The 25,629-nt window shown below is 42.5% G+C and overlaps 1 long non-coding RNA gene across 1 annotated transcript; it reads left to right on the top strand.

The window, feature by feature from the left end:
• On the top strand, positions 1–25,479 carry LOC124622059. The gene is made up of 3 exons (XR_006980595.1): positions 1–159; positions 9,196–9,300; positions 20,741–25,479. It is a non-coding gene; the product is annotated as an uncharacterized LOC124622059 (long non-coding RNA).
• The last annotated feature ends 150 nt before the right edge of the window (positions 25,480–25,629 follow it).

The raw sequence follows: 25,629 nt of genomic DNA, 5'->3' as shown, positions 1-25,629 counted from the left end.
AGCAAGGTGAAGACGCTGCGACGCGCCATCGACTACATCCGGCAGTTGCAGCTGCAGCTGCAGCTCCACGCCGCCGGCGAGTGCCTGCACCCTCAGCGTCCTGACGTTGACGACGGCGTCTCTACGTCGCCGTGGACACGCATCCCCGACTGCTGTGAAGTAGGTCTCTTGCTGCTCGGCCCTTTTCGCTGCGTCTACTCCTACATCTGTTTGCCGCGCATTACTGGCATAGCATATATATTTAACTGGGCCATGTATTAAGTTTCACTTTCTTTCCTCTCGCGGATGGAGCATACAAAGAGTCAACGACAGTATATCACTCTGTTGATCAGTTGTGGACTTTGCTGTTTTCTTTGGCTTGTATGGTTCAAATGGTGCAAATGGCTCTGAGCACTATGGGACTTAACTTCTGAGGTCATCAGTCCCCTAGAACTTAGAACTACTTAAACCTAACTAACCTAAGGACATCACACACATCCATGCCCGAGGCAGGATTCGAACCTGCGACCGTAGCGGTCTCGCGGTTCCAGACTGTAGCGCCTAGAACCGCTCGGCTACCCTGGCCGGCTCTTTGGCTTGTATTTGTTATTATTGTTCACCTACATTTGTATGCCTCTGTATTAATTCAGACTTATTTGTTTGACAATTATATTTCCGACAATCTACACTTTTCTTCACTTGTAATTTTGTGCCTGCGATTCTTAGTATGCATGTATTTTTTTACTTTTACTGTAACGCATTGATTTCTTTGGCTTTGTAAATCCCCTTACTGTGAGTATTGGATTAGCTCGTAGACCTTGGGTGTCACCGCAACTCTTCGAATCTCACTTTGGAACACACTAATTTTTAGGTATGCAACATATTTTTTGTTATTGACTATGTTTCTTTTCTTTTTTTGTTGGTTGTTACCTCGTGCTCTACACTTATACTTAGGAAGGTGAAGTTTTTACTGGTTCCTTATGGTGTGATTTTATGTTATCTATTCGTCAGCACACAACTTCTCAACCGGTTGTATTTTTAGACCCTAATTGACACATTCCTCAGTTCATTTCTGGGATATTCGACGCGTGGCTGCTTCCAATCTCAACCCAGCTTCCCGTAGTTTGTTCCAGGCTGTTCGTGGCGATACTCCGCCCGCAACCTCTGCCCGAATTTCAACTGTTGTCATCCGTCTGTTCATCAGATCCGGTCGAAGATCCAGTCGAATACTCCCACGATCCTCTCGTAGTGCAGTCGCTCTCCTTTCTGGAGTATATCCACAAGCCACCTGACGATGATCGGCGGTGGGTACTTTGTGTAACACTCTCACTTTCCCAAATTTCCTGTGCCGGTGGCGTATGGCTCACGTGAAAAACGACTGCTGGTAAGCCTCCGCGCGGGTTCGAATCTGTCTAATTTGATCTTCATGGTCTCTTCGAGAGATATACGTAGGCTGAAGCGATACATTGGTTGAGCCTTCTATGAACATACGTGCTCAGTGTTTTAACAGTGGAAGAAACCGGCCATGCAGAATGCTTCCCTCAGCGTCTGCTACTGGATTCCGCTGAGCATCTCAGAGATGCTTTTGCGCTTACCAGATGAACCTGTAATGAAACGTGCTGCTGTTCAAAATGGTTCAAATGGCTCTGAGCACTATGGGACTCAACTGCTGTGGTCATAAGTCCCCTAGAACTTAGAACTACTTAAACCTAACTAACCTAAGGACATCACACACACCCATGCCCGAGGCAGGATTCGAACCTGCGACCGTAGCGGTCGTGCGGTTCCAGACTGTAGCGCCTTTAACCGCTCGGCCACTGTGCTGCTGTTACTTCGATCGCCTTTGTTTCCTATATCGATCCTGGTACGGATCCCAGACTAACGAGCAGTATTCTTGGACAACATGAACAATATCCACATATCCATAGACGCTAAAAACCTGCGGAAGGAACTGAGTCACGTATGGAAAGTATAAAACAACAACGACTGCAACAGGTGATAACCGCGATAGTGTTCCTGCACCCCAAACCATAACTCCAGGTGCAGATTCAGTGTCTAGCACGTAGACAGGGTGATTGCAGGTCCTCAACTATCTAGCTCAGGTGTACATACGCTCGACATCTACTGCAATAGGTAGTTTTCATTGTACTAGGTTTAGTGAAACATGATATGTGCAATTCTGTAAGTGCGGACCTATCGCTTAACCACTGCACCTGCCGTCATGACTGTATCGGAGGCACAGTCAGTTCGATATTGGCATATTCTTATTCCACATAAAAGCAGTTCTACGAACGTCTTTCAGTCCATAATAATGTGACGATGCTCTACAACGGCGAAACGCGTCATTTAAGTAATATTTTCCCAACCAAAACTGTTTTATTCACGAGAAATAGTATTACTGAGTTATTTTATTTCCTTGAAAATTATGAGCTGTAAATTATGTGTGACGAAACCACTTACTTACGAATGCTTCTTGTATTATCACTGTGTTGTCTGTACACTTCAGCAGTGGTAGGAACTCTTACTTTAACGTTTCTACAAGAACAGAGTATCACGATGTCTTACTAGCAGTATGAAATCAAGTGTACTCAATTCCGATTACAGAGTCGCCCATGTATTTTGATCTAGAATAACCTCTGCTACTCTACTTTTGAACAGGACTCGCGATGTATGTGGTATTCTTAAAGTTAATGTGACTATCTGTGAATGAAACTGAGTGAAAAGAATGGCTATCGACAGCACACAGAGTGGCTTTCACATCAAACAATCACGACACACTGGCTACCTGTCGCATATTGAAAACTGAGACCCTGTTAGAGAAACGAACGTATTGAATCAGGTGAAAATTTTACAAATGAATACACTTTACATCACAAAGTTCGGTTAGCTCCTACGATTGATATTTACCGTCGACGGGTAACTCAGCTCTGCTCTGTATGCTTAACTGTTTAACGTGAAATGTTGACTCCATGATTCTAAAATAAATCGCTGCGAGGCTAATTGCCTTCTCATTTACTTTAGACTGCTTTGCCAAACAGGAATTTTGTTTCTTTTCCAAAAATGCAGCTAGCTGTCCACGCAGTATTGCAAGACATAGCAGTGAAGTGATGCTGCGATTTGCAATGAAACTGTGATGATTATATTAATGAAATGTTTTGTGAAAGAGTAAACAGTACATATTAGATTGAAGTGGTATTCGGAATTCTTTAACTACAGAGAAATGAATCAGATCGACATGGAACTGTAGTCTTTCGCTGGCATTGTCATATACAATGAAAACTGATTCAGACAGACAGTATTTAATTTACAACATTTCTCTTGGCTTTTCCTATAACGTACTTTTAACTTAGTGTCGGTTGACATGTAATTAACATTCTGAACACATGACTGTTAATTCGCCCTAGATACTAAAATGTAAATGTTCTGGCCAAAGTGGAATCTTTACATTACAATAATTACTAGGCTAGCACTTGCAGCAAATAAGAACTGTATTCGTGTTACCTTTCTATTTAATCACCATAAAATCATTATTTATCATCAGTCATAGCAGGGACTATCTCAAATGAAATTCATTCTCTGTTTAGCCCATCCGCCATCAAAGCTCATCAACTCATCATTGACCCAACACTTTCTCTCTCTCTGCGCAACCGACTCACTCTGTCGTTTACTGTGAATAGACATCCAAAGATGCTCATAGTGACAAAGATTTCAAACAGACTGTGTTCCTCTTGGTATATAAACCGCTGACCTTGACTAATTTATTGTACAGATTAAAGCTCCGCTAGGAAATATTATTTGAGGGTTTTATTTCTTCATTTTTTTAGAGCGCTTGTAAGTTAAGCATGACGCTGTTCTATGACCATGAAAATATCTTCTTTTTCCCGTACCTTTGCCCCGCATCGCCGCAGGGTCGTCATGTTTAGTAACGGATTAATTTAAGGGGTGGCCGGGTGCCCTTCTTGTCGCCACGCCGTTGTGTACGTCAACTGTGTCCGAATCGTGTAAATGAGGCGATATTCACCTAGTGGGATGTGGGAAATTGCCTAAAACTAATTAAGATGAGCGGCAGTATTGTAAATAAGTATATGTATTAGGACCCACTAATGTATTAGGTGGTGGGTTAATATGTATCATGTAGTTTGAAGAAGAAAGAACTACAAAAAGATAAAAGAAAAAAACGCCTAAAAACCACATCGAGGTTGACCAGTTCACTGACCCTCATCGTTAACCCACCGGGGGGATTCGATCCGGGGCCGTCGCGCTTCCTCGTCCCGGAAGCGGCATATTAACTCGCAAAGCTACCCTTTCTTTCCATTCTGTTCGTCTTCGTTCTCCTCTTTTGGTCTGACCGAACACCACATGACGCCCCTTTAAGTTCGTCGTTGATTATTTCAATCAGTTTTTCTTTTCTTTTTTTAATTATTGCAGAGGGCAGCCAGTCCTCTGATCGAACACACTGAGCTATTGTGCCGGCTGGGTGGGTTGCCAATGAAAAGATCTGTTAGTGGTATAAGTGCTAATGTATTTTTAGTGTGCGAAATGGATTGGTAAACGAACTCATATGGACGGGGTGTTCAAAAAGTCTCTCCGCAGTGCCGTACGATTCTTAGCCGCGCGTGCCGTATGATTGTTCGCCTGCCCGCGTTACTTCCCTCCAAGTGGACTCTCCCAACATTCCACTGTTTCGTTTATCTCAGCCAGCGTCAGTAGTATCATTGGTGTGTGTCGTTACGTGTTGACGTGAACGTTTAACTTTAGTCCCATTGTTCGTTTGTTTCGTTTCTATCACTGTTAAAATGCTAACTATTGAAGAACGTGTGTTTTTAGTCGAAGAAGTGTTCAAAGCTGGCGGGAAATACACAGTTTCAGTTCGTCAAACATTTAATTCAGTTTTCCTGAAAACAACTCTCCCACATCGCAATACTGTGCAAGATCTGATTAACAAATTTCGAAGTACGGGTTCAGTGACAGATGCACCGAGAAGTGGCCGTCCTAGCGTTTTGTCAGATATTTCTGATAAAATGTGCATGAGTCTGAACAAGTCAGTAAGAAAACTCGCCCAGGAAATCGATGTTAGTGTCGGAACGGTCCACACGGCTGTAAGGAAAAAATTAGAACTTTTCCCATACAACGTGGCAGTCGTGCAAGAATTCAAAAATACTGATCATGGCAAGAGACTGCATTATTTCAATGGTTCAAAAATTTCGTTCAACAAAATGGAAGGGATATTCTTAATGAACGTTTTTCACTAATGAGGCGTGGTTTCATTTATCCGGGTACAAGAACTCGCAAAATTCTCGTATGTGGAGTACTGCAAATCCATTGTGTATTCATAAGGAACTACTTCATTCTGTGAAAATAGGAGTTTGGATTGCAATTTCTAGACGTCGGATTGTGGGTCCCATATTTTTCAACGAAACAGTAAACGCCCAACGATGCTGCAGTGATATTCTGTACCCATTCATAGGAGAACTTGTTCAATGGATCAAATGGCTCTGAGCACTATGGGACTTAACTTCTAAGGTCATCAGTCCGCTAGAACTTAGAACTACTTAAACCTAACTAACCTAAGGACATCACACACATCCATGCCCGAGGCAGGATTCGAACCTGCGACCATAGCGGCCATCGATGAATTGAAAACTGCAATATCAACTTTCACTGCTTCTGTTACAGAAGAAATGTTACAGCTTGTCTTTTGAAACATGATTAGACGAATTGAATTGTGTATTCAACAACGGGGGGGGGGGGGGGGGGGGGGGAGGGGGGGAGATACTTTCAACATTTATTGTGAAAATTTGTATCCAAAAATGAATATTCAATAAATTAATAACTTGTATTTCACTGAGTTTCATTTCGGTGTATTCACTGCGGCATACGGCACCCGCGGCTAACAATCATATGGCACTGCGGAGAGACTTTTTGAACACCCCGCAAATGTACAATCACCAATTCTTTAAACTGATTTTTACAGTGAACTCGATTATTGTATTTCGTTAATATTGAAATGGACCTTTTTCTATTGTTAGAATATTGTGGCGATGTATGGTGTTACTCCTTCTCTACATATTCATCCTTTTCTGCGTCACATTTTGCCCAATGATGAATGACTTGGCGGAGACCCTGGTTGTTCAGGAATCACTCCATCTCGAAAATCACGTCGTCTTTATGAAAATGTTTGCCACGCAATGGCTTCCTCATAATGACAAAGATATCATTGCATAATACGTCAGGAGAATGAACGGCTTACACTCACCGTCGTGAGACCAACTGAGAAGCTAGTGTATTCAGATGTAACGACTCCATGTCACAAAAACTGACAACGACCGGAAGAGCGGTGTGATGACCCCGTAACCCTCCATACTGTATGCAATGACGCCATTATCAGAGGATGACACGGCGGTCGGTCGTTACCAATGGGACCGTCATGACCTGCGGATGGAATTTGTTACCACGCCATGGTAATCCGAAGAGACTTACCATAACCTCTTCCGATGACGGTTGGGTCGGCACCTTTTCGACATTGGTGAATCCTCATGTTTTCAATGTTAATTTGCGCGTTTCCGCCTATGTTCAGCACTCGTGCATGGCTGTTAGGCAGCTGAAGCAGTTATCTCGATTGGCCCTACACAGCCGCAACATTTCTACTGTAGCCTCTGGTCGGTTGGCTGTTTGAATGTGTGTAAGCAGCTGCGGAACCAATGGGTGTCGACAATTGTCAACGTTAAAAATGTAATTCAAGGTGTTGAAAAATGATCCCTGACCTGTTTTCAACTTCTTTCCCTATCGACTTTATTCTGATGCGCCGATCTTCGATCACCGTGGCCTGCACTCCTCATGCGACCCTCGTGTCGTCACAGAGGGATGGTCTGTCACTTTTTTCTTCAACATTCAGAGTTGTTTGGCCATATTGGAAGATACTGCGCAAACTAACCATTGTAAATGCATCGTTACTGTATACTTCCATCAACTCATCAGGTATTATTACAGCATCAGTTCACATGACTGACACCGAAACTGTACAGTTTCATCTTCGGATGTGCTTGTGGCACTCCAAATCAGCTGAAATCTGAAGTACATAAAGTGATCCAAAACGTAATATCATCAAAAACCAGTACTACTGTAATTATAAAATATACCAGTTCTTGTGTGGGTACTGTAATACTTTATCCCTACATTAGAACAACCGCTTTTCGGCATCGTTGTGTTCTATATCACTTGATTTACTTCAATAGTTCAGCTGAAGTGGACTGACGCAAACACGTCTGAAGCTGAAATTGTATAATTTCCAACTCGATCGTGTGAATTAAATGTCATCAATAAAAATAGGTGACTGGGCTGTCCAGTAACAGTATATTAATGTAATACAGCCGAAAGCCCGTAAGGTTACATCTATGAAGACGAATTACACCAAAATTGCTGTAAGGGGCAGTCAAAAAGTTTTAGTTCGAAGCACGTACAATCCAGAATCGGTATCCCAATCACGCAAAATCACCTTTAGCATCAATCAATATTTTACGTTCATGTAGTATTACAATCGTCAAGGCAGATGTTTCATCAAACTTGCTGGAGTGCCGCGATCTAGGCAACCCGGCTAACACTGCGGGAGAGCAGAATATCTTCTTGGTAGGCGCTACCCACTCAAAGAGATCCGACTGCCAGAGCAAACCAAGATATTTAGATTCGACGTCACCGATCAAGCCTGCTGTATTAAATGAACACACGTTGTTTTAGCACCTCATCAACAAACTTTGGGGAGAGGATAGGTCACACACTAATGATCAGCTGCTGTTAAGGTACGTATCCTTTCTACACAGTTATGTCCACTGGTTAAGGTGCACTGGACATCATACGCCAGACTTTATGGTTAACACATCGTAAGCTGTTGTTCTATTTTGAAGCCGTGATTATGAATCTTGTTAGTTATCGTTGTTTTCATCTGAGTTACTGGAAACCACATGGATTAAGAAGAATTTAAGCTGTATGAGATAATTATGTGAGCCGAGAGAAAATGAAACAGATGATAGTCTCATCACCGAGCAACCATTTCCTAACTAGGTTATATGTGCGCTATAGTATTCCTGATGCAATTTATAGACACTTTGATAAAAAAAGCAGTCTCCGTCCTAGGTAATTAGGAGGATACCTCGGGAAATGCTATTATTGAACTTACATATTTGACACTGATTTATGACGTTCTTGTACATACAGAAATCACCGCGTTTTTGAAGCCGGAGTCGAACGTAGGCACCGAGATAGGCGTGCCTTGATTAAGACAATGGACTCGTATTCGTAAGAGACGTGGTACAAATCCCCGTTTGATTTCTCTACCTCGCGTTTTCCGTGTATTTCTGAGTCAACGTGGGGCGAATTACTGCACGATTTCTTGAGAAACGCTGAATCTGGTTTCCTAACCCATTCTTGTCAAGTTCGAGTTTGAGCACCTACGCTACTGACCTCGAGGTCGGCAAAACTCTCATCTGTTTTTGCCACTTTCTTTCGTACGCATACTGCTAGATAACAATATCCCAATCTTATATTATGACGCATAAATGTAAGTATGACGTCACCATGACCACATTATGGTAGTGAAGTCTAGAGTAAATGACCGCACACCGCGCGGTGGAGGAGAACAGCGAAGAGTGGAATATTCATTGTCTTATATGGTCGTTTAATGTCAAATGTCAATATGAGATATGGAAGTGTACTGGCTGTTCATCCGGTTAGTGCTACCAGAGGTTATTTATTTGGAATTAAACGAAGGAAGGTTGAATATAACTACAATTGCAAAAAAGTTATGTATTACTACAAAATGTATTTTTGAAATAATTTATTTACTTCTATAGTGTAACATACTCATTTTATAACTGTGGAGATATTTGTATGAAATGTGTCTGATACGAAAAAGTGCTCCCGTCAGAGATCATTGTTCTCATCTTCTATTTAATTAAATCATTCAATAATTGGTACTGAGCGCCATATTTTCTCCATGGAATTTGGTATTATCCTTAAGATCTTCCAGATCAGAGGCGGTAGAAGAGGAAAATGAATTGAATCTTATATGAACCACTTGACGAACCAATCTCCTATAGTAAGATTTGTTATTTAAGAAGCTTTAGAAGTTCCTCAATTTCCAAAGACTAATTAACAATATTTTATGAGGAAAAATAATATATGTTCGTTAACGTATTACTTAGCGTGCATCTCTGTGCTTAGTTGCAGACGAGCGACAAAGAGAATTCGACGTCGGGCCACCAGTTGCCGCCTCCGCAGCAATGCCAGTATACAGTTCCTCGGCAGGAGAACAGCGACACTGACAAGGTTAGTGATTAGTACTTTACTACCCACGTACAAAGGACATCGGTAGTTTTATGGTACTGTTTAGTGCGGAATCGTTAGTTATCGAGTAGTCACTTGTCGCAGGATAAAGCCATACACGTCTGCTTTTCAGTGCTCAGGCAACAGTTTTTCCTTGCATGTGCAAATAAATAGAAATTTGTCTACCGCGATCATTACAACATCGTAAAAGTTATGCAGACCATATTTTTCGTACTAATTGTTTACTATTATTTACGTTACCTGTGTTTTTCCCCTAAAAATATCATTTCGTACCTGCGTCTAAATGTTCATAACTTACCCTACATCACGTGCGAAAGAGCTGTTCGTAAGTTACATCATTAACAAGGAATCGAAAACTCACAGTCGTCTTCTAGTTAAAATTGTGACTGATTGTTCCTTTTAAAAATAATGCCTTGTCAAATACCGTACATTTTGTGTCACCACCACAATATTTACGGAAAGCGTTCGCAAGAGTGGTGAAATAACAGAAATAATAGTGAAAATAAGACCATCGTGTAAGCTATTAATAAGCTTTCTCACAATCTCGTAATTATCTCTGTCTTTACAAGCGTTATCCAGCGTACAGGGTCTGCTGCTTTTGTAATACAGTGAATTATTTTAACTTTGTGGCCGGATGCTCTTGCTGTAGCCACAGTCGGCAGTTACCCTGAGAGAACGAAATGATACGTGGCAACAATCTGTGACTCGGATAAACTCTGTTCCGCATTCTATCGTAATTTATCGATTTGTGTATCTTATTTCCTGATTTGGAGATTGGTGACCAGCCCAGCGTTAGCCTAAACAAGTGTGGCAAACTCCCTGAAAACCACATTCAGGCTGACCGATATACCAGGCCGATAAAAATCAGTCCATAGTATGGGTTCGATGCCCATCTGGTTCACCGCCCTGTGTTGGAAGCTAGCGCGCTGCGCGCTAAGCTGTACGGACAGGTCATTCTTGTAACTATCTCCAGCTTAAAAATTTATTGCATACGCTTCATCTTATTAGCAATGCTTTGTTTTAAACATAGAGACTTCGGTAAAGACAGCATACTTTGCGTTGCAACGACGCCACCTGCGAAACACATGAGCAAAGGAATTGGAATGGTAATAACAATACTAATAAAATAATAATAATAAGACAATGTCTTGGAGAAGGTGGCCTCGTCACGCCGAAAGGTAAGTGGCATTTTCAGCTCTCTATTACTACGGGGACATTGGCGAAGATGTACTAAACGAGCATTCTGAAAGCAAGTCAAGCAATTTCTTTAAAAGTTTCGAAGCAATATTTCTCTGTTTTCAGGTAACACATTCGTATGTAATCATCACGAATGTAATTGTTTCGTCACACACGTCTTAGCTCTCAATATAGCCATAACCATTATCATATATCACTCTGTACTTATAAAGGATTGTATTGTCGTGTGTATCTTATGTTCCATCATCTTAGTCATAAACATTATAAAGTAGACCACTTCTGAAAAGCCTTTTCCCTTGTATCGGTAAAGAAAATGGTTCAAATGGCTCTGAGCACTATGGGACTTAACATCTGAGGTCATCAGCCCCCTAGAACTTAGAACTACTTCAATCTAACTAACCTAAAGACATCACACACATCCATGCCCGAGGCAGGATTAGAACCTGCGACCGTAGCAGTCGCGCGGTTCCGGACTGAAGCGCCTAGAGCCGCTCGACCACCGCGGCCGGCATCGGTAAAGAGCTTCACTACTTGCGTAGCTATATTTCATTTTTCATTACGCCATCATCCAGAAATTTCTAACAGTGGAACTGTGCGACATTCAGAAATCGTTTGATCAGTTCCTACCGTTGTTAAATGTATATAGGGTCAAGAAAAAAATGCCACTTTGAGGTCGGCATGCGATTCCTCATCCATTCATTCAAGACAAAAGTTTATTTAGCATAATCATACCGGGTGCATTCTGAAAACACATGTCTGAAAACGAGGAGCGGCAACACTGTCACATCATGCAGCGCTTAGGAATGCGCAGAGGAATGTGTGTCACTCCACACTACCGTACCAGCCGTCGTAGCTTACTGAGACGACTGCTGGGACATCAGACTCACATACACCAGGGAGCTCTTCGTCATCATGTTCGTTTACAATTTTGCAGACGTACATTCTCTAGTTCTCGTCGTTTATAAGCCGGACATCATTTTGTCACGTAACAATGGCCTATCACTTTACAGTGGGATCCGTTATACTGCATGCATGTATCTACTAACTGCGCCTTGCACAATCATATTGTCCTGTCACGTTCATTTTAGTGGCTTCCCGATGGATGTACAAACGATGGATACCTCGGTATGCTTTTGGTGCTGGATGCATCCAATAACGAAGCTGCTGCCGCTGCTCGTGCGTATGCCGCACGGTACCCGCAAAGGCGCCATCCGGATAAGAATGTGTTTGTCGGCTGGAACAACGCCTTCGTCAAACCGGTTATTTTCGTCCACAAGAAATGGACAGTAGTCGTACAAGGACGTACTCCACAAGCACAGGACGCGATTCTTGAAAGCTCATCAATCACCTCGGCGAAGTCCGCCCCGATAGCTGAGTGGTTAGCGTGACGGATTGCGGTCTTACGGGCCCGGGTTGGATTCCGGGCTGGGTCGGAGGTTTTCTCCGCTGAGGGACTGGGTGTTGCGTTGTCTTCATCATTTCAACGCCATACGGCGCAGGTCGCCCAACGTGACGTCCAATGTAATAAGACCTGCACCAAGGCAGCCGGACCTGCCCCGCAAGGGGCCTCCCGGCCAATGACGCCAAACGCTCATTTCCATTACCTCGGCGAAGTACCAGTGATATTGTAAGACAGTGCCAGATGTCTCAAAGGCTGACTGTCGAAGTGTTACACAATGAAGAACTGCATCCGTAGCATTACACATTAACTCAACGCCAGCGGGCAAAAGACCGTATTCGACGAAAATAGTTTTGCGAATAGCTTTTGCACCAAGTGGAAGATAACGAACATTTTACAAATTACCTGATATGGATTGCAGAATTCAGTTTAACTCGTGAAGATATTTTCAACTTGCACGGCAGCCCTTCTTGGTCGGAACACTATCCACAGGGCACCAGTGAACTCGGCTGTAAGGCACGCGCCTTGGCATAAACCTGTGGTTATATATATGAAGATGGTATCTGTTCTTTCTGACATGTGCTTAAGAACAGATACCATATATATATATATATATATATATATATATATATATATATATATATATATAAGGCTCACCGGCCATTTGACCATCTTCTTCTGTGCGGATGCACAAGCAGTGCCCGGAGTACTCTTACGGGAATCGGCAGTAAAGCCGCGAGTAATGAGTGTAATGGGCAGGATCACTATGAATACAGTGCGGGACAAAAAGTTGCGAATGTGGATCTCACGGGAGGCGTGCCAGAGATAAATCCCTACATTCGCGCTATCGTCTCTCTCCTCGGTGGCTCAGATGGATAGTGTGTCTGCCGTGTAAGCAGGAGATCCCGGGTTCGAGTCCCGGTCGGGGCACACATTTTCAACTGTCCCAGTTGAGTTATATCAACGCCTATATGCAGCTAGAGATATTCATTTCATTGAATTTCATAAACCTGTGGGGCGGAATTGTGGGAGCAGTGCTTTTGGGCCCACGTATCGTAAGCTTCTCCACAATACTTTGTCGGGCGCGTTAGAAAACTTTCCACTTGGTGTTCGACAACAGCTATGGTTTCAGCTAGAGGGTACACCGCCAACTTTGGAATGAACGTGACTAACTATTTAAATGAAATGTTTCATGGGAATAGATTGGTCGCAGTGGTGCCACGTTCTTGCAGCCACGTTTTCTGGACCTTAGTTCACTAGATTTTTTTGTGTGGGGACACAAATCTTCGGCTTTGGTGGGTGCAGGCGAGTTGCGTAGAGTCCCGCGACGAACAATCCAGCAAATGCCGAAGTTTTGGCAAATGCAAGGTGGTCGCTTTGAACGTTTTCTCTAAAGCGTACATTGCTCGTACGTGTACTTACTAAAGTGCGCGTCATTTATGTTGGCGGCCGAGTTTAGGTTCGTTCTGCGCATCTGACGTCACAAAACACAGTCAGCCAATGAACAGAGAACGACGTTGCCACATCTCGACTGCAGTGCAGAGCATGGACGAGTGTCTTCAGTTTTAGAAACGTTCAGTCATAAATAAAATAATAGAACAAAAACAATGTCTTGATAGCAGACATTCTTTTATAGAAAGTTTGGAAAAAGCATTCTTTATACCAATTGCTTCATATTCTATTAATTAATTAACCCAGCCGGCCGCGGTGGTCTCGCAGTTCTAGGCGCTCAGTCCGGAACCGCGCGACTGCTGCGGTCGCAGGTTCGAATCCTGCCTCGGTCATGGATGTGTGTGATGTCCTTAGGTTACTTAGGTTTAAGTAGTTCTAAGTTCTAGGGGACTGATGACCACAGATGTTAAGTCCCATAGTGCTCAGAGCCATTTGAACCATTTTTGAATTAACCCAAACAAGCAATAAGACTCCTAATTCAGGCGATAGCAAGGAAAGGTGTTTGTATCACTCTCACAAACCGCTTTTTCGCAATAAAGAACAGCGGTAATTGTTTATTTCCTATTGTACTTCGACGAAGCGTGAGTAATTCATAGTCATACCAACAGTGTGTGTCAGTATTTTGCGTGACGTGTTATACTCCTCATGGCGTTATGTAGTCAGATGAGGTGCGTCAGCGTAACGGTTAAGGTGTTGGGCTTCTATGTGAAAGGTTATGAGTTTAAACCTCATGCGGTGCTTAATATTTTCATTATTTAAAAACAATATCGAAGTGCCTTACTTCACGAATTATATTCGTTTGAATGCAATTTTTTGAAATTTCTAGTGCTTTGTCTCTTCATCAACCCTTTCGCTGCCGCAGACACGTGCTCGACGCATTCCGCGCTGTGCGCGACTTTGTCATCACTGCACTGGTCGCCTGTGCAAACACATGGTGTTCCCACTGCTTTGACACACTTATCATTCGACACACTTATCGACTGATAAGAGTGTCAAAGCAGTCGGAACACGATGTGTCTGCACAGGCGAGCAGTGCAGTGACAAAATCGCGCACAGCGCGGAATGCAGGGAGCACGTCTTTGTAGCAGCGAAAGGGTTAATGCGGCCGTGGTGGCTTTACTTCATGAACTGCTCGCTCCCCGCTACACGTAAGCTTGCGAACTATGCTATACTATGGCGCTGCTTCTATTGGCGCGTGCGTCGTGTGCAACTGGCAACGCAGCAATCTCCCGCGTCTGGGCGGGCATGCGCGAGCCGCCAAGAAAAAAGAATTGAACTATAGCTGTATGAAAATAAGTCTGGACGTCAAACGTGCCAAATGGAATTATTGTGCGTAGCATAATGTGCAATCTGGTGTAGCCTACGTACTGTATTTTTTGTACTTCGTTGGATAAGACGATATTACTGTATCCACTATTATTTTCTGTTGGCTTTATTTGTGTCATGAACGAAACAAAGTGCTCGTTTACGTCTATAAGAAGTTTACGTTATGTCTTAATGTTAAAATAAAAATAACAGTAGCAGAAAGAAATACACAAAGTACCGCATTGTGGAGATATAAATTGGATACAATTAGATGCTTTAATTGAAAAACAACAAGTTTTAGCGAACGCGACTCGAACATCGGTGGGTCTGCATATTGTTCCCCACTGTATTGCCTCGTCTCAGTGAGCTAATGAAACAGGCCCGGCACAGCACAGAGTTCTTGCTGCCTGTTCTCGGCAACATTGAAGGCAGTCAGAGCGTTGCCAGAGCCTCGTGTTTTAAATCTCATTTCTGGTGAACCTAATGGTGGGACTAGGTTGTGCTAGATACACTTTCTTCTTCAACTGAGATGAGGGATCGCATGCCTACAGCCAAGTGCGACATTTTTTCTCCATCCTGCATATATAAATTGAAGACACTTCCTCGCGTTCGTCTGTATGTGCAGGCTAATCTCAGGAACTGCTGTAGGGATTTTAATCCGCTTTTCATTAATAGATAGAAGGATTCATGAGGTAGGTTTTTGTGCATAATTTATAAATATTTCGTAGAAATTGTCTGAACTACGATCAATTACAGGTACGTTATGAGAAAGATGCCGTTGCCACTTAGCGAACAAATTCGATAGGGCAGCAGCACTTCGAGTTTTCAGAAAGCGTGAACTAAATTGTATCTAGAGTTATGGTCTAATGGTAGACAGTTTGGCTATAAACCATATGGCTGTAGGATCAAATCCTGGCTGGGCCAATTTTTTCACTCTGCCCTTAACCCTAGCATTCACCTCTCAATGACGTGGAGGATTCAACAAAAATAAAACGTGCATCGAATATCGCCTTACACTGTAGCTCGTTTTTCCCAGTTCGGTAACTCGTTATGGACATACAAGTCGCTTAAGTGATATCCAATTGAATGCAATCGTTTGAGAAAAATCATGTGAGTCCAAAACCTGCGCTTTTCAATTATTTATGCATAGAGTAAAACGCAGCGTGGCATGCAGCTTTACTTTGTTTGTATAAAAAAGTTTTGCAACAGCGCAACGAATGACTCTTCTTCAAGCTTCCTGCTGCTCTTGAGTCGAACATAGATTCGCAGACGATACACTGCGTGGCAGTACGAAAGATATTGTTGTTTGGACAGTTTCAAATTATGCAGAAGACTGGCAACCGAATTTCCAGTGGTGTGAAAGACATTTAGGCCTATTAAAGATCATAAAGACATGGACATAATCTTCTTGAATGGAATTCAGTAAGTTCTTTTGTATGAATTAGTATAATTTCGAAATACTTCCACAGATGGTTCATGGACTCATTTCGAAATATGACAATTTCAGACCGCCAGTTTGTGTTTCCCTCAGATCACCAGTCGCATTTCACACTCATAGGCCTAATTCACTTCAGATTCTTCGGACAACGGGAAGGGAGTTACTCAACTTTGAAGCGCCGTAATAAATATGACCAGTGAAACCACCTCAACAGACGGATGTGATGTGAGACTCAGTGCATACTAAGTTTCACAAGAGTAATGCTGTAAGACGAACTAAACATGTAGTTAAGCGTGTTTTTCCTTATTTTTTCTTTTGTTTGTGCCACGTCAGCCAGCCTTCGATACATATTGACTGACTCATCTAGACATATACCCATGATTCGCAAACATTACTTACATTGGTTATAAACATATTACTTAGATCACGATGTGCTCCCACCATTGCCATGAGTGCCACTCCAGACGTCAATTCAATATGGAACACATAGCACTCACACCTGTAGACAAGTTTCCTGGTGTGCATTGCTTGCATTTGATAACTTATAAGAAAGCGATGATATTCATTAAACGTTGTTCTGTGAATTTTACTTGCGGCTCTCCAAACATAGTTCACCACGCCAACGAAGTCGTCTGGCCGGAGGTACTTAAGATTGCAGAATCACAGTTTGATGTAAGCACAAGATAAGCCTTTGCAAATGTAAAATGCTGGTGCGTTAATAACCCTGAAATGCTGGTACATTAATAACCTGTGTAACCGCCAGAATGTTGAATGTAAGCATGCTAACATGCTTGCATTGTGCTGTGCAGCTGCCAGATGTCAGTCTGTGGAATTGAGTTCCATGCCTGTTGCACTTGGTCGGTCAAAACAGGGACAGTTAATGCTGTTTGTGGATGACGCTGGAGTTGTCGTCCGATGCTGTCCAATAAGTGGTCGATTGGAGACAGATCTGGTGATCGACCAGGCCAAGGCAATGTGTCGACACTCTGTAGAACATGTTGGATTACAACAGAGGTATTTGGGTGAGCGTTATCTTGTTGGAAAACACACCCTGGAATGCTGTTCATGAATAGCAGCACAACGGGTCGAATCGCCAGACTGACGTTTAAATCTGGTTTCGCAGGACAGAGAGGACCAGGTTGTGGAAAGGGGCCAAGCTCAATTACTGTTAGTTATACAAGAACACATACAACTTTATTCCTCAAACCAAAGCACAGTTTTCTCTTTAAAACAACAAAGATCAATTCACGGCTGAGGGCCCAAGTAACTTCTCCAGAATAAGTTTAAATGATTGCTTTTAAAACACCAGGATTTAGAGAAACGGCTGAAGGCCTTAAGTAAAATTGCAATATCTTCCCGGCTAAAGGCCGAAATAATATTTCAGATCAGCTAAGGAAATTGTTTAAAAGCCAAACATTTACAAATTGCGCCTAAAGGCCATATTAAGGAAAACTCAAGTTAATTCTTCGACTGAAAGCCAATTGAAACAGTTTTCTTTACATAATAAAAGAGAGACTTTAAAGATAAGCTGTTACACAGTACAACAGAAAAACAGCTTAAGAAAACTTGAAGTATCTTGTCGGCTGAAGGCCCAAACAATTACTCAAGGATAATTAAAGACAACCTTAAGATAAACATTTACAGAACACGGCAGAAGGCGATTTCAAGAATTCAAGATAATTAAAAAGAAACCTTACAGACAAGGATTTACATATTAAAGCCACAGATTCTGAAGTAAACGCGGCTGAAGGCCTAAATACAGAGCAAAAAGAATTTTCAATGAAACACAGCTGAAGACCTAATCTTAAGGTTGTGATGAAGTTCAGCTGAAGGTCATATCCTAAACATAAAACAGACAATATCAATACAGTGCTGAAGGCCTGGCACAGTACCTGCGACCAGATAAAATAACAATCACAAACAACAAACAGTGGTGCACAGAAGCGTTCCAAGGGTCGGCCTGGGGAGGAAAAAATGGTTCAAATGGCTCTGAGCACTATGGGACTCAACTGCTGTGGTTATCAGTCCCCTAGAACTTAGAACTACTTAAACCTAACTAACCTAAGGACGTCACACACATCCATCCCCGAGGCAGGATTCGAACCTGCGACCGTAGCAGTCGCACGGTTCCGGACTGCGCGCCTAGAACCGCGAGACCACCGCGGCCGGCCGGCCTGGGGAGGAAACTCTAACCACAGTTTAGGTGAGACAGACAGCCAAGTGTAACACTAAACAATCGGGTTGCAGCACGACCTACTGACGGCTGACTAACCAACCAACTGCTTAATTAATTCTCTTCCGCCCGACCAACAGCACGACAACCAAAGATATCAGCGAAGACAAGGATCGCAGCAGGATTGTGTCTTAATAAATGGTGTATAAACACAGTCAAGCTACAATAAACACTCAAAGAGAAAAAAGAACAACACCAAGCTGTCAAACTACATGCCATACCAGACAGCATCAACCCAGCGAGGGAAACACACTGCCACAGAACTACGCTGCAAAATTTTGCCGACTCCAACACACCATCACGTTGCTCCTTTTGGGGACACCCCAGGATGCAACAACCGGCAATCTGAAGAGATGTCACAACGGTTGAGCTTTCATGACAGGATCACTGATTACTCAACTCCAGTATGCAGGTGCGGTGGGCGACGATCTCAGCAGAGCAGAAATCGCAGCTAGAGCCACACAACTCCGACCGCGCGTGCACGTCGCCAACGGCTCCTGCCTGATCACACGCCGCAGAGACTTCCTCGCCGCTCCGCCGCGACGGACAAACTGCCCCACACACACCATGATACGGAAGTATAACTGCCACACCAAAGAAGTTACGGCAGTACTAGTATCGATAAACGCAGCTGTTGCCATTGACGGAGGCAAGTGAGCAGCTCGTTCTGGTAGTAACTGAGGGAGGAATAAGACGCCACTCGATGGTGACAAAATGCCCAAAAGGAAAAATGGCACTAGCGCGAGCCGATATAATTTTAGTTAATAGTGTGTTTATACTGGCTTCTGGTGAGGAGGAAAGTTAGTTATTAGTATTTTATTAATGATCTCATTCATAAGCAGCCATATCACACTCATCACAGTCGCTCAAGAAAGTTATAATTAAGCTTTACTTGCTTAATCAGAATCGGACGATGACTCTCCTTGTCCGCAGTCTCGATGATTCGAAGCGATCTGCAACCCTGTGTAAATAAAATGTCTTGGTTTTCTTGTGTTGCGTAGTCAGTCGGGAAACCTCAGATCAAGCGGAAAGTTTGCTTTGATACAGTTTAATTACCCGATGAAATAATGGAGCTCTTGGATCTAATGATTACAGATTCGTTTCCAATTCATCGGAAGTTCTCTTCTGATTACCAACGAAACGACACCTCCGTGCAAATTTCCAATTAGAGAATACATATATAATGAAATTCCTTGCACACCTTTGATGTAAATGCTCAGTATATATTTTCTTGAGTAGTATACAATATATTTTCAATTTCTTTCTTCCAGTAATCTCGATAGCAAAATTACAATTATTCAATGCAGCTATTCGGCACGGAGAAGATCCTAGAAATCCCCTCAACACACCAGAGAGAATATTACAAAGAGTACTTATGCGCTCATGGAATAGTAATAGTACTGTACTACTTTGCGCGTCGATTCTGCGATTATACAGATGGTCAAGTAGGAAACTTAATTCACTCACAGAATTGTGTAGGGATAATTAGTAGAATATAAAGAGATATTACACCGACCACGGCTCAGACGTAAAATTTGCAGTCATGTTGTGTGAGATAACCACGAGAGAGCACCTGTTACCATACGAAATCGCACCCTAGACCATAGCTCCAGGTATAATGTGTGTCTAGAACCCAGACAGGTTGGTAGGAGGCCCAGAGCTGCTCTTCTATCAAAGACACAGCCATCACTGGCACCGAGGCAGAACCAGCAGCCCCCCAAGCTGCCCTGAAATGGGCTCTCGCCTTACACCACTGACGCTACAAATTGTGCTGTTTTGAGCCCAGTGGAATGTACGCTACAGGGCGTCTGGCTCGGAGCTGTCTTTGAAGTAACGGATTTGTAACACTTCGTTGTGTCACTGTGGTGCCAACTGCTACTCAGATTGCTGCAGTATGATGCGCCAGAGCCATATGCCGAATGCTACGGTCTTCCTTCTCGGTAGTGCTACGTGTTCGTTTGGAGCCCGCTCTTCTTACAACCTACCTTTCCGTGACCACCACCGCCAGCAATCATGTATAGTGGCTACATTCCAGCCAAGTTTTGTACAATATCGCAGAACGAACATCCAGCTCCTCGTAGCCCTATTTTACGACCTCGTTCAAACTCAGTGAGGTCTTGATAATGGCGTCTTTGTCACTTAAAGGCATTCTTGACGAACATTAGTTCACGACGTCCAATCTCAAAGGTAACAAACACTCACGACCGTTAGAGCGTGTGTTTAAAGCAAACCTGACATTCAACCTCATAGGGGCGCTACTGGCGAAATTTCAGGTGTAGTAACACGCCTACGAACTTTCGTTTGCGCGTCACGACTCCTTTTGCGGTTGCGATTTCTTTTCCGTCAATGACTATTTTTTTCATTTGAAGATAAAAATGTGATTTTGTTGTGTTGGCAGGTGTGCGCGACAGGGAACTACCTGCAAGGTCTCGACTGCGATTTGGATGGACTGCTGCGTGGCTGCTACCACCACCAACTCCTCTGACTGTTCCTGAAGACACATCTCTGCCACTCGCCAGGGCTGCACGCTGAAAAGCGTACCCGAAGTCACCTAAGTGGACATTTAGCTTTAGCATCAGTGACGGTAGAGGCAGCAGGTCATGTGAAGAGGACCGTGCGTGGGAATGCGTGAAGAAAGAGGACGTTTCGTCATAAAGCCAAGCGTGCTTAGCGTATGCGGTAGAAGACAAAACTTAGAACGTCAGAAATAACGGAGAAGATGATCGCACACTCTTTTTGCAAACTGCAGCTTGCGATTAGGCTCTTAGTGTATCTTTTAGGGACACGACATTTTCGCTTCGCTAGTCACCGTGCCGCGCACATCACCATATTTTGTCTTAGTTCGTCGGTATATAAACACTTCTAGGAGCGTTGAAGATCTAGTCATCAAGAGCTTGTCACAAGCCACGGTATGTTTTCTACTGAAAAAGCGTTTCACAGATGTCTCACTTTCGCAATGCCGGGTGGTTAAGAGACAGTCAGAACAGTACTTGATGCGAACTTTAAGAATACACAGAATTTTTGTCTTCTGATTTCTAGAGCGAGTGTCTCAGAACTTCCTAGTGTAGAATGCAGAGCTCGTCCCTTGATTAATGAAAAGCGCAATTACTTTAACAGTTTAGTTAATTACAGTGCAAAATGCATTTTGGAATTGCAGAAAGTGTAATTGGTATTAGCAATAATGTTTGTAAAAGGAAGTAAACGTGTGGCGTAGTGATAGGAAACCTGTGCTTATTAAAGATAATAACTGCTGCATATGTCAGCCATTCTATGTAGGTGACGGCCTGTCATTACACATACCTCCATGATTTTGTTTCTTATTTATTTTTTATATTTTCTAATACTTTTAATCACTACGTCTAAAGGTAGAGCGGACTGTTGGAGTCGGATTTTTCATCCCAATACCTATAACGCCAGCTGGCAGTGCAGCAGAGTGAGTCGCAATTGCGAATATTTAAGAGGCCACTATCAGCTTCAGCATTTCCTTTGTAACAAAGGGAGATCCCGCGAAAACATTGAAGGGAAACAGAGGATGTAAATCATTTTTAACATAATTCTGGGTCAATATGAAAGCCTAGTGTATGTGTAGGAGTATTTGTTTACTTGTACACACAGCAAAGTCTATGACGCTCGTCATGTGCAGTGTAAATACGTCGCTGTTGGGGCTATGATTCTATTCGTAGTTCAGAGAATACATACATTTTGTCGGAAATTTCTCTCCATAACCACCGTGCTCTCATATCTCTCTGAACAAAATAAATGCCTACCACTGTCACGAATTACTGTCGATGAAAGAAAGATCATTCAACGTTTCTCATTTGAACGCCTGCATCGTCAACCAAAGAGTCACAAATCTGTTTTTAAAAGTATTGCTAGATATCTCAGGTTTTAGACTTCTGCTAGTTAGTTCTCCAGCTGTTGCTGCACTAATCTTTTCATCTCTGCACATGTAGTACATCCAACGTCCTCAGTAATCTACGACACTACCCTTCTCCACCAAAAATACAAACTGAGAAAAATTCAGGTTTCATGCTCGAATAATTGAAATAAAACTCCGAGAGATGCTTAATTTTGCGGAGAATTCGTAACTAATTTTACTTACTTGATGCCTTATCATATGCCTTATGACACATCTGAGTATCTGATAAACTTTTTCGTATAAGGTTATTTTCACAGTCACACTTACTAATACCTCCATATCTAATAACTCATTTGGCCATTCATTTATATTTCTATAAAAACGCAATCAGAAGCTGCCCGTTTCCTGTTCATCAGTTCCATACCACCTGATGACAGATACCAACATTTGCTCAACAAATTTTCTTGGATTAAATTAATCTGCTTCTGCTGCTTTCCTTGCTTTGACGATTTACTGGAATAGTGATTCGAAGATATCGTAATTATTTCGGGTTTTGTAGCGTATTAGATGTGTAACTAAAGAAATGACACTCTTTTCAACTGTTTTGTTCCAATAATTTTACAACTGAATATAATCCCTTTCAGGGTACTTGCCTTTGGAAGCCATACAATGCTGGAGACGATTCTTCCATTGGTCATTACAGTGCTGGAAGTCGGATACTGGAATAACCTTCAGCTGGTCGATTACAGTCATATTAACGTTGTCCAAGACCCCAAAGCTACGTCCCTTGTGGTGTGTCTTCAATCTCCTCACCGGTGATGACATGTCCCAGAAAATATGGATTATATTCAATCGATTGTAAAAAGCCAACGCGCCTTTCTCTCCTGATGTCTTTTTGGTCCTGTGCGAGGTTTCTCGGAACCAGATTTGAGCAGATTTTTCTCATCCCCAATTCCTATGCTTCAATCAATCTGGCTGTCAATCGATGATCTGCACATACAAGATGCCGGACTCAACTGCGAGGTAAATCTTCAGTTGATCGTCTTTCTTCTGCAAATACCTTAAACCTCAGAAGTACATCGGCCCTTGACAGAACACTGGCTCTGACGGCCTGCCTAAGTTTTGCAACAGTTTCCTTTACAGTATGTCCAAATCTGAAGCAAAACCTAATGGCACACCGCTACTCGAAATTTTTGTCACTCGTTGTCAGAACGGGCAAGAAAAACTTTCTTCACTAGAAGAGGATCGCTAGAGACAAGCAACGAGACACTGGTGCGATATGACGTGCACTGATGGCATGTCACATGTTCACCTGCCTCCCCTCCTAGTCAGGCATAACCAGCGTTGCCGAATCAAACACTACGCTCTCAGTCACATTTCTTTATTTGTACTCATCGTATTGCCCCAAATACAGATGGCTGGAAAACCCTTACTGTGTCTTCAACAACTCTTCACCACTTTCATTTTGGCTTTCTTATTGTTAACCCACTCCGACGAGCGAAGAAGCTGTACTGATTAAGTTGCTGGATTTGTATTGTGGAAGAGCAGGGTTTGAGTCCACGTGTGACTGATCTAACACACGTGTTGTTTCACTAAACACTCGAGACAAATACCTACGCGGTTACTGCAACAAGACGAGGACCCATTCCCTCTACCCTTCTTCCTAGCTAAACATGCAGTTCCGTCTCAGTGGCCTCGGTGGCGATGAGGACTTTATACCTCCTTCCACTAAACTGACTTTTGAAGACAAAATAGCTTATTCGTATTTGTTGGTAAATGGACTGTAACTCCACAATCCTTACCGATCTCTTGCTTCATTGACAGGCTTATGCGATAGCTTTAGGGATGTAACACAGAATATTCAATTACACCAACTTCCCACCAGCCTTCTTCACTCTTTATAGACGTTTTATTGGAATGTCACACAGAACAGTTGTTTTAAGAGTTTTTAAAAATCTGTTTCTACAAACTAATCCCGGTACGTCAACTTCTGCATCCTATTTGAGTGTTTACCGCACACTCTACACTAGGTTCCTTCCCAGATGTGCACATGAACCTCGATTTGTGTTTGTCACAAACACAGAGAGTAAGAGCATTTCCTTTAGCAGCATTCCAACAGTTTTTTTCTTGTTAATTAATCATATTACATCTCAGGTTTTCTCTGCATACTAAGGGGACGTCCATATATTAAGTGAGGCACTTTTTTTTCTTTTTCCTTTTTCTTTTTTTAATGGACCTCCTGCCCCCTTGGTAAGGTTTGGTCAGATGTGGTGCGACAGCCCTCCTGTCTCTCACGTTACTTTTGCCCTCCAATTTTTTAACAATTCTACTTAATTGAAATGTTCATGTTTTTGCTTCATACTACTAAAATACCTATTACATTGCTCAGAATTAATTTTACAAATAAAACGTTATCCGTTATAAAAACGGATATCCTCGGAATATTCTGACATTTGGCAGATTTCAGGATAGTTAATTTGATTAAACTCATTATAATGCATCTTAAACGTAGTTATAATTTCACCCCTAATTTCAGAGAAAAAATTTAGTAGCTAAATTTAGAGCTTTTAGCTCGTGATTAAATATATTGTATTTTAAACGTGCCAGTCGTGAGTAGATTTGGACGGACGACAGGGAGAGACAGACAGTCAGACAAAAAAGTTCCGTAAAAATAGTATTAACCTTTTTGAAGGGTCCCTAAAAAACTGACCTTTTGTTGATGTATTATATACATTACATGTGACTGATTATACGTTCCTTTGAACCGTGTGATTACGTAACTTTTCAATCTCTTAAGTTATGTGATCAATAAAATAATTCTCGTCGGTGAACTTCAGCTTACCTGTCTTCCACAAACGGCTAACCCCACGGTGGCGCGTTTGTTTCGCCTTGTCCGCATGCTGCTTTCCATACGCACTGTAAAAGTTTTGGTAGAGATTCATTTTGAACACAGTAACATAAAGATTATATGCGTTGCAGGATACCACCAGTGACTCCATGACTGGGACGCAGTGATTTCGACTGGCACGGCAGGGAACTCTCCGAATGAAATCTCACTTTTGTTCGGCTCTTGTTTCAAATCATGGAATGCCGGGCATGCACTCATGTGAAGCACGCAGCTCAGAGAGGCCATAAAGATTGTCTATGCTCGGAATTACTTTCCTAAAACAAAATATTAGCCTTTATAATAACGCACATTCTCTGAATTAAAAAGTTGAATTCATATTTTAGCTATTGCCCCCTCCCTGGTGTCCTTAAATGAGATTTTTACGGACCCCCCCCCCCCCCCGCCCCCCGCCCATTTTGAGTTTACCTAATTAATGGGCGTCCCCTAAGCATTACCCATAATTAACAGCTATATTTAAGAAATAAAACAGGAATATAATAGACGGCGACGAAAAATGTGCTAAAGTAAACAAATAATTGGG

Source organism: Schistocerca americana, chromosome 7, assembly GCF_021461395.2.
Source record: "Schistocerca americana isolate TAMUIC-IGC-003095 chromosome 7, iqSchAmer2.1, whole genome shotgun sequence".
Taxonomy (NCBI): Eukaryota; Metazoa; Arthropoda; class Insecta; order Orthoptera; family Acrididae; genus Schistocerca; species Schistocerca americana.
Note: the sequence above shows the minus strand (reverse complement) of the source record. Positions and strands in the feature narration are given on the sequence as shown.